General features: G+C 42.5%; 1 protein-coding gene across 3 annotated transcripts in view; it reads right to left on the bottom strand.

The window, feature by feature from the left end:
- The window catches only part of LOC117528687 (protein sidekick-2-like), a 562,122-nt gene that overhangs the window by 427,851 nt on the left and 122,095 nt on the right, over window positions 1-12,176 (bottom strand). The gene's annotated exons all lie outside the window — the stretch shown is intronic.

Genomic DNA, 12,176 nt, shown 5'->3' with positions numbered 1-12,176 from the left:
CAAGTACTACCACTTGGTGAAACACTCATGAGCAGCCCTACTTTGCTTGTGTTCCTTCCAGAGGAGAGCTTTCTCTGTTTTTCGCCATGGTTGTAGCAGACGACTGTCATGATGTGTTTGTAACAGTTCTCATATGAGCCACCGGGTGTCGCTGGTACACTGAGCAACATTGTGTGTACATAAAGGCTTGATGGAAGTGTAGAAGAAAAACTGAAGAGTGAAACTGCTAGGCTATGAGCTACTCATGTCATTCTGCTATTCGTAGGGGTCCGTAAAGTTAATAAAGCCAGTTAACGAAAACAAAGGCTGAATAGTTCATGACACGACCAATCCAGAATAAACAAAACTGTGCATTGGAGCCATCTCTTGGCAACAGCACCCGCGAGGTGTTACTCCTATGAAAACTATCGACTAAGGTACGACGGCCAATCTACAAATTAACAGTCAATGCGAAACGTGATTGGACGGATAATGTTGAGCGACTAACTGTAGTTGACTAAGTAAGTTTAGTAGACTGAAGATTAGATGCTTTATGACATACCGGGGTCCTGCTCTCTCTCTGTTTGAGGTGGATTTGTTAGACTTTGAAGGATGGTCGGACAGACAGAGCTCCTGTTTATTCCCTCCCCCCATTTCAGGATGCAGCTTATCCAAGACTGCAACTTTACAGAGGAAGATGTTTGACCAATCGCTATGCAAACTATGAGGTCTGTCAATAAAGTAACGGTCCTTTTTATTTTTTCAAAAACTATATGGATTTCATCATTAGTTTTAGTCAGACATGCTTGAACCCTCGTGCGCATGCGTGAGTTTTTCCACGCCTGTCAGTGACGTCATTCGCCTGTGAGCACGCCTTGGGAAGGAGTGGTCCCGCCCCCTCATCGGATTTTCATTGTCTGGAAATGGCGGAATGAAAAGGACTTTTTTTTCCCATCAGAATTTTTTCAGAAGCTGTTAGAGACTGGCACCTGGAAACCATTCGAAAAATTTATCTGGCTTTTGGTGAAAATTTTACGGGCTTCACAGAGAATAAGGTCTGTTAGTACAGCTTTAAGGACCCCTTTAAGGACGGTCGGTGCGCCGCGCTCCGAGCTGTGACGACGCGGCACAAGCCACCGGACCATTTATAAATGGAGGGCTCTGTGGATACGAGACCATCGTGTGCTCTTTCTCTGGTTATCACAAGAGCTGGACATCAGCCATTTTCCGACAGATTTCACTTTTAACAAGAGATTTTGTCATGGAAAGTCGCGCGGAGGCTTCGCGCGTCACGACCGATTCACTTTGGAAGCGAGACAAAGGAACACCTCCGTTTCGGCGTGTCAGAGGACAAGTTTGGACATGTCTATCTCGGCTTTCAGTGCTTACCAGTCCAGTAAGTATCAGTGAAATTGTGGAGAGCTGGACATGTCCAAACTTATCCTCTGACATGCCGAAACGGAGGTGTTCCTTTGTCTCGCTTCCACAAGCAATCGGTCGTGACGCGCGAAGACTCCGCGCCGGCTTTCCATGACAAAATCTCTTGTTAAAAGTGAAATCTGCCGGAAAATGGCTGATGTCCAGCTCTTGTGATAACCAGAGAAAGAGCACACGAAGGGTCTCGTATCCACAGAGCCATCCGTTTAGAAATGGTCCGGTGGCTTGTGCGCGTGGTCGCAACAACGGAGCACGGCGCACCAAGCGTCCTGTAAAGGGGTCCTTAAAGCTGTACTGAACAGACTTATTCTCTGTGAAGCCCGTAAAATTTTCACCGAAAGCCAGATAAATTTTTCAAATGGTTTTCAGGTGCCAGTCTCTAACAGCTTCTGAAAAAATTCTGGTGGAAAAAAAAGTTCCTTTTCATTCTGCCATTTCCAGACAATGAAAATCCGACGAGGGGGGCGGACCACCCTTCCCACGGCCGTGCTCCAGGGAATGACGTCACCGACAGGTGTGGAAAAAACTCACGCATGTGCACGAGGGTTCAAGGATGTCTGACGTAAAACACATATGAATGAAATCCATATAGTTTTTGAGAAAAATAAAAAGGACCCGTACTTTATTGACAGACCTCGTACATGCCATTTTAGAAGATTTTTGAACAATAAGGACTAATGAAGTATAATCAGACTTTTTTGTTCTTGTTTTGCATGTTTGATATTCTTTGTTGTGCTTTTATTTATCTTTGTTATGTTAGAATGGCCTAAGCGCAGTGGTTCACCCTTGTAGTCTGGTCGGCCTGAGTTTTCTTCCTCAAACAAGGCCTGTGTGCTTGCTCGGGTGGGGGGTTACTTAAATATCAGTTTAGGCATGGACATCCCCTCTGCCTTCTCCAGCCACTGGGGTCCTCAATGTTACATGAGAGATAACACACAGAGAAACCTGCCACATATCCAAAACTTGCTGACAAATATAATAATAATAATAATAATAATTCTGAATCAGAACCTGTGGGTAGCATGGTGGCTTAGTGGTTAGTGCTGTTGCTTCACAGCAAAAGGCTTGTGGGATCGCTTCTCACCTAGGGCCTTTCCGTGTGGAGTTTGCATGTTCTACTCATTTTCATGAGGGTTCCCTCCAGGTGCTCTGACTTCCTCCCCATCCAAAGCCATGCATATTAGGTTAATTGGGAATTTTTAACTAACGACTGTGTGTGTGCGGGTGTGAATGTGTTTGTCTGTCTATATGTGGTCCTGCAATAGAATGGCATTCTGTCCAGGGTGTACTCAGTCTCATACCCTATGCTGGGATAAGATCCAGCTCCTCCCGTGACACTTAAATGGAGTAAGTGGGTATAGAAAATGAATGAATTGGAATCTGTGCCAAAATCACTTCCACCATGTCTCATCAGTACCGGTAAATATGGAATTTTGAGGGTAGTCCAGTAGATAAATTAACAGGCCAACCAACCAACCAACCAACCCCCACTTGGGCAGTAAAAATATAACCTTGTTTGGGAAGGTAAAATAATGGAGTAATAACGAAAAACTAAGAGAGACCAAAAAAACTGAGTAGAGGCTGAACCACCCTGTATGTCATCTTATAGTGTTGCCTCATAATATGTGAATGCTGTCAAAATGCGGTGACAATAGAGTTTGAATTGACGTGCAGGGGATCCATAATGTGGGTTCTGTGTGACCGGGCCAAGCTATTCAAACGCTTATCTTTATAGTTGGAGATCCTGGAGAAGGAAGCGATGCAGAGGTTATACGCAGAGACACAGATTGAAAGGGCCACGTTCTCCGCTTCGGGGCTGGCCACCAGCCTCACAGAATTTTAATGGCACACTAAAATGCTGCATAAAGACTAAATTGCTGCCCTCAATGGGCAAACAGATAATGGAATTAAAGAGGATTTAGAGCTGTGGGGGAAAATGGGCTGCGCATGTTTGATGTGGGCCTGGAATTGAGGGAAGAGAGGAAAGAGGGCAGCAGAGCAAACCAAGGCAGCATCTGGCCCTTGTAGGGACAACGCGGCTCTCTGGGAAGTCTCTCCGGAGCGTGAAAGGGGCTGACTGATAGCTTTTTCTAATGCTCACTATGTGCACAGACTGGCACTCTGATACTGGTAACACCTGCTGCACCCATATGGTGCTACAATATCACGCATCACCTAAACAAAGCAAGAACATATGAGGCAAAGTTTAAAAATTAAAAAAAAAAAGTCAATCCAACCCTACCCCTACTCCAGGTATCCATAGCAACCCCTCACCTGTCATCTCCACCGACAGGAATAAGCAGACAGCCAGGTCAGAGTGACACATATTTTCCAACTCACAAACACGCCGGATCATTTTTTATGTGCCGCGTATGCTGCTACTGTGGCATAAGCACACGAACCGGACTTATCACGTTCCCTTTCTCGTTTTCTCACTTCATTATCCCTTGTATTTTCTCTGTCCTTCTTTGCGACAGCTCTCAACCTCACATGCACAAGAACACATTTAGGTTTTGTGCTTCTCACCACAGGAACCTGGCAAAAAGCCTGCTGTCGCCCACCACAAATGGCAGTTTTTTTCCTGACCTGGCATATTCTGAGCTCCGCTGAAAAGGTGGTCCAATATAAAAGGCCAGCGGGCTGCAGCAGCCTTTCTATTCACGAGAGACAAAACCCGAATCTGTGACATGATCTGGCCCGCTGAACTCGTGAATACAGCCAGAAATGCAGCAATGACAAACCCCGTAAACCCTCAGACTGTGGTGCTCTGTCTGGCTGTATAGATATGATTGAAGGTGCTGATGTGAACAAAGGCAAGGGAGGACACATCAACATAAATAACAAATATCACAACAACAAAAGAGTCCGCACACTCTCTGTCACCCTTTAATGAATGCTATAACTTTGTCTTCTCGAAGTCTATGAAGCATAGACAACATATGCTATACACATGAATTTGACACAAACTTTTCCAAAGATGTTTTATTTAATTTGACAGTGCTACTGGCTGACATGATGACAATAACTATAGCCCCTCACTCCAAATGGTGCATAGGCCTTTGACAACAGCTAGCCAGTGAAGTCAAGTTTAGGCTTTTGTACAACTTCCCTCCGGGTGTATCCCATCATCTTAATCTCTGCCGATATGCATTGTGTCGCCAGCTGTTTCTGGGTTGTCCTCTTCTTCTCTTCCCTGGGGGTTCCAAATCAAGGACTAGCGAGTAATGTTTGGTGTTTCCGCGGGTTGGACCAATCCAACCCCAATTTCTGTTTTAGACTCTGCTGCCTTAATAGTTCTTGATTCCCTTGCTGCCAACAGCTCTTCATTGCGAACTTTCTCAGGCCACCAGAATACAGATACGCGGTTTATGAATGTTTGGATCTTCTCTAGTGCCTTTTTGTGCGTCTCCACGTCTCTGACCCATAAAGGAGAACTGATTTTACATTTGAATTGAAGGCACATAGCTTTTGTCCTGTGATGTCCCTTGCAGAGGTGAGAAAAGTCCACCATCAAGTCACAAATTACCAAGTCCCAAGTCAAGTCTCAAGTCCATAATGACCACCAATTGTTTGCAAGCTGATTTGAGACTTGACTTGGCCTTGCAGATTGATGACTTGAGAATGACTTCTTCCTACCTCTGTTTCCTTGGACCTCCAGTTGTTTTTGAGCATGTTAAATGCTCGCCTTGTCTATTCTTCCTCCCACATCTACATCGTACCTCCTTCCTTGTCAATAACACTACCACGTATGTCAACGGGTACACCTCCTCTAGCTGTCTCGCCTCCTGTTATCACGGTTCTCACTGATGGTGTTGAGCCTCATGACCTTTTGATTTCCGCCTGTTGATCTTTAAAACCAGTTCTTTCTGATGTTGCTGCCAATCTGATGATCTTGCTCTGCATTGCTCATGGTTATACTACTGCTGCTACTGGCTGGCATTAGTGCTCAAATATCTGTTGTGATACTAATGTTGCTTTTGATAAGTTGTGCATTATATACATCCTCTGTCACAATATCTGTAGATACAGTCTATACCAGGGGTTCTCAATCCGGTCCTCAAGGACCCCTGAACATGCACATTTTCCATCAGGTGTCTGTTAGGAATTGATTGGCTATGCACCTGAATTAGTAAATCAGCTTGTGGCAGAGCAGGAAGGGATGGAAAATGTGCAGGTTCAGGGGTCCTTTTTAACTAGATTGAGAACCCCTGGTCTATACTACACAGATACTGTGAGTGTAGTGAAGAGCACAGGAGAAACTGACATTTTCACACTGAAAAGTGGTTTTCATTAGGGATGTGATCTGAATCCAACACTGTTCAATGGCTGCATATGTTGGGTTTTGGGTAGGGTTGTGGAATCCAGCAGCAAGAGTTAATCATTGTAGCAGCAGAAGTTAAAGCTACATTACAAAGTGGCACACTAACACTAACAATAAGAATAATAACCTATAACCACCGTAAATGAAGCTATACAGTTGTATGTAAAAGTTTGGGCACCCCTGATGATTTTTATGATTTTCCTTTATAAATCATTGGTTGTTTGGATCAGCAATTTCAGTTAACTATATCATACGTATAGCAGACAAACACAGTGTTATTTGAGAAGTGAAATGAAGTTTATAGGATTAACAGAAAGTGTGTAGTAATTCTTGAAAAAAAATTAGGCAGGTGCATAAATTTGGGGACCCCAAGAGAAAAAATACATCAATATTTAGTAGATCCTCCTTTTGCAGAAATAACAGCCTCTAAACTTCCAATGAGAGTCTGGATTCTGGTTGAAGGTATTTTGGGCCATTCTTCTTTACAAAATATCTCAAGTTTGTTGGTTTCTGAGCATGGACAGCCTGTTTAAAATCAGACCACAGATTTTCAATAATATTCAGGTCTGGGGACTGAGGTGGCCATTCCAGAACATTATAGTTCCTCTGCATGAATGGTTTAGTAGATTTTGAGCAGTGTTTAGGGTTGTTGTCTTGTTGAAAGATCCAGCCCCGGCATAACTTCAACTTTGTCAATGATTCATGAACATTGTTCTCAAGAATCTGCTGATATTGACTGGAATCTATGTGACCCTCGACTTTAACAAGATTTCCAGTACCTGCACTGGGCACACACACACAGCATGATGGAACCACCTCAAAATTTTACTGTAGGTAGTAAGTGTTATTCTTGAAGCGCGGTGTTTTTTTCAGCCATGCATACCGTCCCTTGTTATGTCCAAATAGCTCAATTTTAGTTTCATCAGTCCATAACACCTTATTCCAAAATGAAGCTGGCTTGTCCAAATGTGCTTTAGCATACCTCAAGTGACTCTGCTTGTGGTGTGTACGCAGAAAAGGCTTCCTCTGCATTATAGCATCATACAGTATCTCTTTGTGCAAAGTGCGCTGTATAGTTGAACGATGCACAGAGACGGTATCTGCAGCAAGATCATGTTGTAGGTCATCGGAGCAGGTCTGTGGGTTGACCTTGACTGTTCTCACCATCCTTCGCTTCAGGTTATCTGAGATTTTTCTTGGCCTGCCACTTCGGGCCTTAACTAGTTCTGTGCAATCAGAAGTTTATCTACCGTATTTTCATGAGTACAAGTCACACCAGAGTATAAGTCGCATTGGTCCAAAAATTCCTGTTTAAGAGCGGAAAAAAAGAGGCATATAAGTAGCATTTAACACTTCAAGCAAGAATAAGCAAAATGGATTAAATTGCTGTATTATTCATTTATAAAGGCACACTTGTAAAGGAACAGTGCTAACAAGCTAATTAATGTCACTGTAAGGCCACAAAATGTGAGTAAACTGCTTCTTTCATCCACTGAACAAATGATCATATGTGAGGTGAACGTACCACACAATGAAACGTTTGAAAACCCCATGTATCATTTATATGTAGATATTTACAACAAAAACACTGCTTCAGCCACAGAAGCTAAGAGTTAATTATTGTTTTTGTTACAAGTGAAAACTGCTTCTTTAAGCCACTGAACAGACAATTAATGTAATTTAAACTACTTTTTAGTATTTATAAATTAAACTTACCATTAATTTTCTTCTTCTTGTTTAAAGAGCTGTCCAAGTAACTTTCCAAATAAGTCTGAATAAGGTTTCTTCCAAATAGACAAAAAAAATGTCCATTTTTATTCATGAGTGTGGTCTTCGAGTAAAAAACACATTTTGGTATTTCTTCAGAAGAAATGGTTTTTTCCTTCTTTCTTTCTTGATCTTATTCTGGTGGTTTCCGAGGTCTCTTTCCTGAACCAAAACATCTTGGGATATATATATACACACACACACACACACACACACACACACACACACACACATACTATATACGAGGTCTATTAGAAAAGAAACCAACCTTTTTATTTTTTCCAAAAACTTTATGGATTGGAATCACGTGCAATTACATCAGACAAGCTTGAACCCTCGTGCGCATGCGTGAGTTTTTCCACGCCTATCGGTTGCGTCATTCACCTGTGGGCAGGCTTTGAGTGAGCACTGGTCCACCCCTCCTGTCGGAATTCCTTTGTCTGAAAACTTGCTGAGAGACTGGCACTTTGCTTGATCAAAATTTTTTTCAGAAGCTGTGAGGCAGATCCGTGTGGACACCATTCGAGAAATTCAGCTGGTTTTCGGTGAAAATTTTAAGGGCTGATGAGAGATTATGGAGTGTTACTGTCGCTTTAAGGACAACCCATGGAGCCGGATGGCGCGCTGCGCTCCGAGCTACCGTCGTCAGCCTGTTTCGAGCTGAAAACTTCCAAATTTAAGCCTCTGTTGACCCAGGACGTCGTGAGAGACAGAGAAGTTTCAGAAGAGGTCGGGATCAGCAGTTTATCCGGACATTCCACTGTTAAAGGAGATTTTGTAATGAAAGACGTGCGGACGGATTCACGCGTCAGCACCACAGAGAAATACCTCCGTGTTGATAACCATTTGTAAAATTGAGGCGGCTTTCGATGGTTTTCAGTTGAGTGAGTATCCGAGAAATTGTTTAACAGCTGGGCATGTTCAAACTTGTCCCGTAAGGCTTCCAACGGAGGTGTTTCTCTGTGGCGCCGCGCCATGAGCGGCTGGGTGCCGACGCGCGAATCCGTCCGCATGTCTTTCATTACAAAATCTCCTTTAACAGTGGAATGTCCGGATAAACTGCTGATCCCGACCTCTTCTGAAACTTCTCTGTTCTCTCACAACATCCTGGGTCAACAGAGGCTTAAATTTGGAAGTTTTCAGCTCGAAACAGGCTGACGACGGTGGCTCGGAGCGCGGCGCGCCGTCCGGCTCCGTGGGTTGTCCTTAAAGTGACAGTAACACTCCATAATCTCTCATCAGCCCTTAAAATTTTCACCGAAAACCAGCTGAATTTCTCGTATGGTGTCCACTCGGATCTGCCTCACAGTTTCTGAAAATATTTTGATCAAGCAAAGCGCCAGTCTCTCAGCAAGTTTTCAGACAAAGGAATTCTGACGGGAGGGGTGGACCAGTGGTCACTCAAAGCCTGCCCACAGGCGAATGACGCAACCGACAGGCATGAAAAAACTCTTGCATGCCCACGAGGGTTTAAGCTTGTCTGATGTAATTGCACGTGATTCAAATCCATATAGTTTTTGAAAAAAATAATAAGGTTGGATACTTTTCTAATAGACCTCGTAATATATATATAATATATATATATATATATATATATTAATACCACACACATACATATTTCACTTGCACAACAGTGACAATGAGGAAGACCCACTCTGCCACCACTTGACTCACCTATGGCGACTTCATACTTGGTCACATTGTTGCCACGCTCAGTTCCACGACCGACCAATACTTCAAATGTATGTAGGTTGGACATTCTAACAGTAATAATATACCTGTTTCCACCACAGGAGCTTGGTCTCCTTCACAGATTTCACTATAGTTTTAGACTGTATATGTGCTGGACAAAGCCTGCATGATGTCATCCACTGGTTTACTACAGAGACCTGGAAAAGCCAAAATGACCCCCTTTCTCCATGTTGAGAGGCCCGCCCACACTGGTTTGTGGTGAACTCATCAATGCGGAGTGTGGACGGCTCAATGTGTGACAAAAAAGAGCCTGAACACTCCCCCTCCTGAATCTGAAGCACAAGCTAACAGCTACCCTTGGTTTGGGTGTTTATTAATTCATATAAAAAGTTATGTGTAGCATGTTTCCTCAGTAATCATGCATTCGTGGACCTACTGACAGCTGCTAAAGGTGCTAACACCATTAGCATACAATATGAAATAAAACAAGCGTCAATATTGCAACAGGGATGTCCTAGGTGATGCATTAGGGTGTTTCACCACATAAGCCGTATTATTCCAAGTGTTTACAATAAAATACTCCAAACACACACAAAAATGAGTGGGTCTGTTAAAATAGAATAGATTTGTTATTGTCATTGTACATATCCACCTTATTCTGAGCACCCATGAGCCTTTCAGTGAATTATGTGCGAGACGTCCGGTAAGAACAGGAACTGGCGTTTGTTTACATGTTAACCAAATCCACTTTCTACGAGGATTAGAGACATAAACAGCAGTTGTCACAGCTCAAACGACGACATTATAATCCCACTGTCTACAAATACAGAGAGGTGAGAGGACAACATGAAAAAGTGGCCTAAGATAACATCCGGTAGCATTTTTAGCTCCTTTCTTAGCTCTCACTTCAGACGGGAGGCAGTGAATTAGAGGTGGGCGGATCGATCCTAATATCAATACCAGCGCTGGTATTGATATTGAATGATCCTCGTGTAAAAAGATCGATAGTCAAGCTTTTTTCTCCCCAGCACGCACTGACTGCTGCGCACGCAGATTCATCAGTCTACTCTCTGTCTGTAAGAACATTGCTGCGCTGTGTCACACCATGGAGCAGCGCACCCTTGTATTGTGATTTCTCAGCCCTCTACCTCAGGAGATTTTGTTTTAAGTTGTGTTGAGTGATATTTAAAAAATATGTTGATTGTGATATTAAAGTATTTTGTTGTCACGTACAATGTTTGGCAAAATTCTATCCTAGGTCTTTTGGATCCATGTAGCTTAAATATGAAAAAAGTATCGGTATCGGTGATACGGGGCCTGTATTTACTTGGTATCAGATCAATACCAAAATTCCCGGTGAACAATCTGAAAAGCTCTGAGGCATATCAGCACCTGCACAGTAATAAGGTCGATCCCGTACTGTTAAAAGAGGTTTAGGGACACAACTTATTCACTTTAAAGCAGACGTAGAGGGCAACAGAAACCTTAATATCCCTCATCACTGAGCCTGGGTTTGAGTTTCAGCATCAGGTGAATACAAACAGCAGGTGATCATGCATCGCAGGTCAGGGCACATCTCCAGGTGGGTCACTTTAGTTAATTATAATGTATGAACTAATGTGACAGGATACACGTGAGCCTTCATCAAAATAAAGTAAGCCATATTTTTACATCCCTCTAGGCCCAACTGACAGTGATGTGCCTGCAGCTGGTTATCTGGACACCTGCAGCTGGACATTATATTTGACAAAGTCTTTACAGACACATGAAACACCTCCAGAATTTCTACTTTCACATCTGCTTGCAACATTAGTGGAAGCATTTGTTGCAAAGAAGGTTCTGCTCTGCCCCAAATATCTGACTCTCTTAAAAATACAGTCATCACTTATCAGGTGTAATGTCTGTTACAGACAACAAAAGAGCACTGTGTGAAGGAAAATAAAGAAGGATAGAAATAAGACACTTTCAGTTATTTATTTTTTATTGTTACAAGGAAAACAGTGTTTTCAATATGTTTGTTCAGTATATGTTCCAAATTAAAAAAACAAACAAAAAAAAACTATCTGTATTCTGTACATGTCACATTTTCCACCATAAGCATCAGAAAAAAACGATTATCCGGTTGTTAAGTGTGACGTGACGCATCATGTGATTTTCAACTTCCGGCTCCAAACAAAAAAGGCGCGTTGTCATTAACATTGAGAACTGCACTGAGACGATCTGATCAGGCTGCACTTACACTGCTGCACACGGACAACAGCATATAACATCGCAACATAAATCTCTTTGTATATTGTGCCTAAAACTCACCTGGATATAGTAAATGGGTTTTTAGACGTTGTTACTGTTTGTTTTATGCAAAAATGTCAAATGCTCAGGTCCTTTCTCCGTTATTTTCAATGGGAGTTGCTGTGAGCTGCGATCGCTTCCTGTTCATGTCGTTTGGGGAGAAAGTGAAGTTTGCACTTTAACGTCCTGTTTATTTTAACAAATATTTTTATTAACAACAGACATGTATATTTTACCTGTGCATAATAAAATATGTAAAGTAAAGAAAAAAGTTTTATTAAGTGTTCTGACCATAGAACCAGAACGGATGCGGTTAACGGAGGTGGAGGCGGAGAAGGTAGGAACGGAGGTTTGCGCACAATGTAAACACAAACTAAACTTAAACTGTAAATCCTTAAAAGGATCAACAGACGCAACTTTAATTGTAAACTTGGAGGTCTTTGGACCCGGAAACAGATTTATCACGTGATGCGTTACGTCAGTGCTTAACAACCGGATTCCAGAGGAGGAAACAGCCACTAAATACTTAACCATGTTATTTGCATAATACTGACTGTATGACTCACGTCTGAATTCAGGTTTTTTTTTTTTCTTTTTGAAAAGTGTCTCTGTGCTGTCACACAGGTTGTGTTAGCAACATGCTCTTTAAAAGCTTCTGCCAATATTGCTTTAATTGTTTCATGAGGCAGTC

The sequence above is a fragment of the Thalassophryne amazonica genome, chromosome 16, assembly GCF_902500255.1.
Source record: "Thalassophryne amazonica chromosome 16, fThaAma1.1, whole genome shotgun sequence".
NCBI lineage: Eukaryota > Metazoa > Chordata > Actinopteri > Batrachoidiformes > Batrachoididae > Thalassophryne > Thalassophryne amazonica.
Note: the sequence above shows the minus strand (reverse complement) of the source record. Positions and strands in the feature narration are given on the sequence as shown.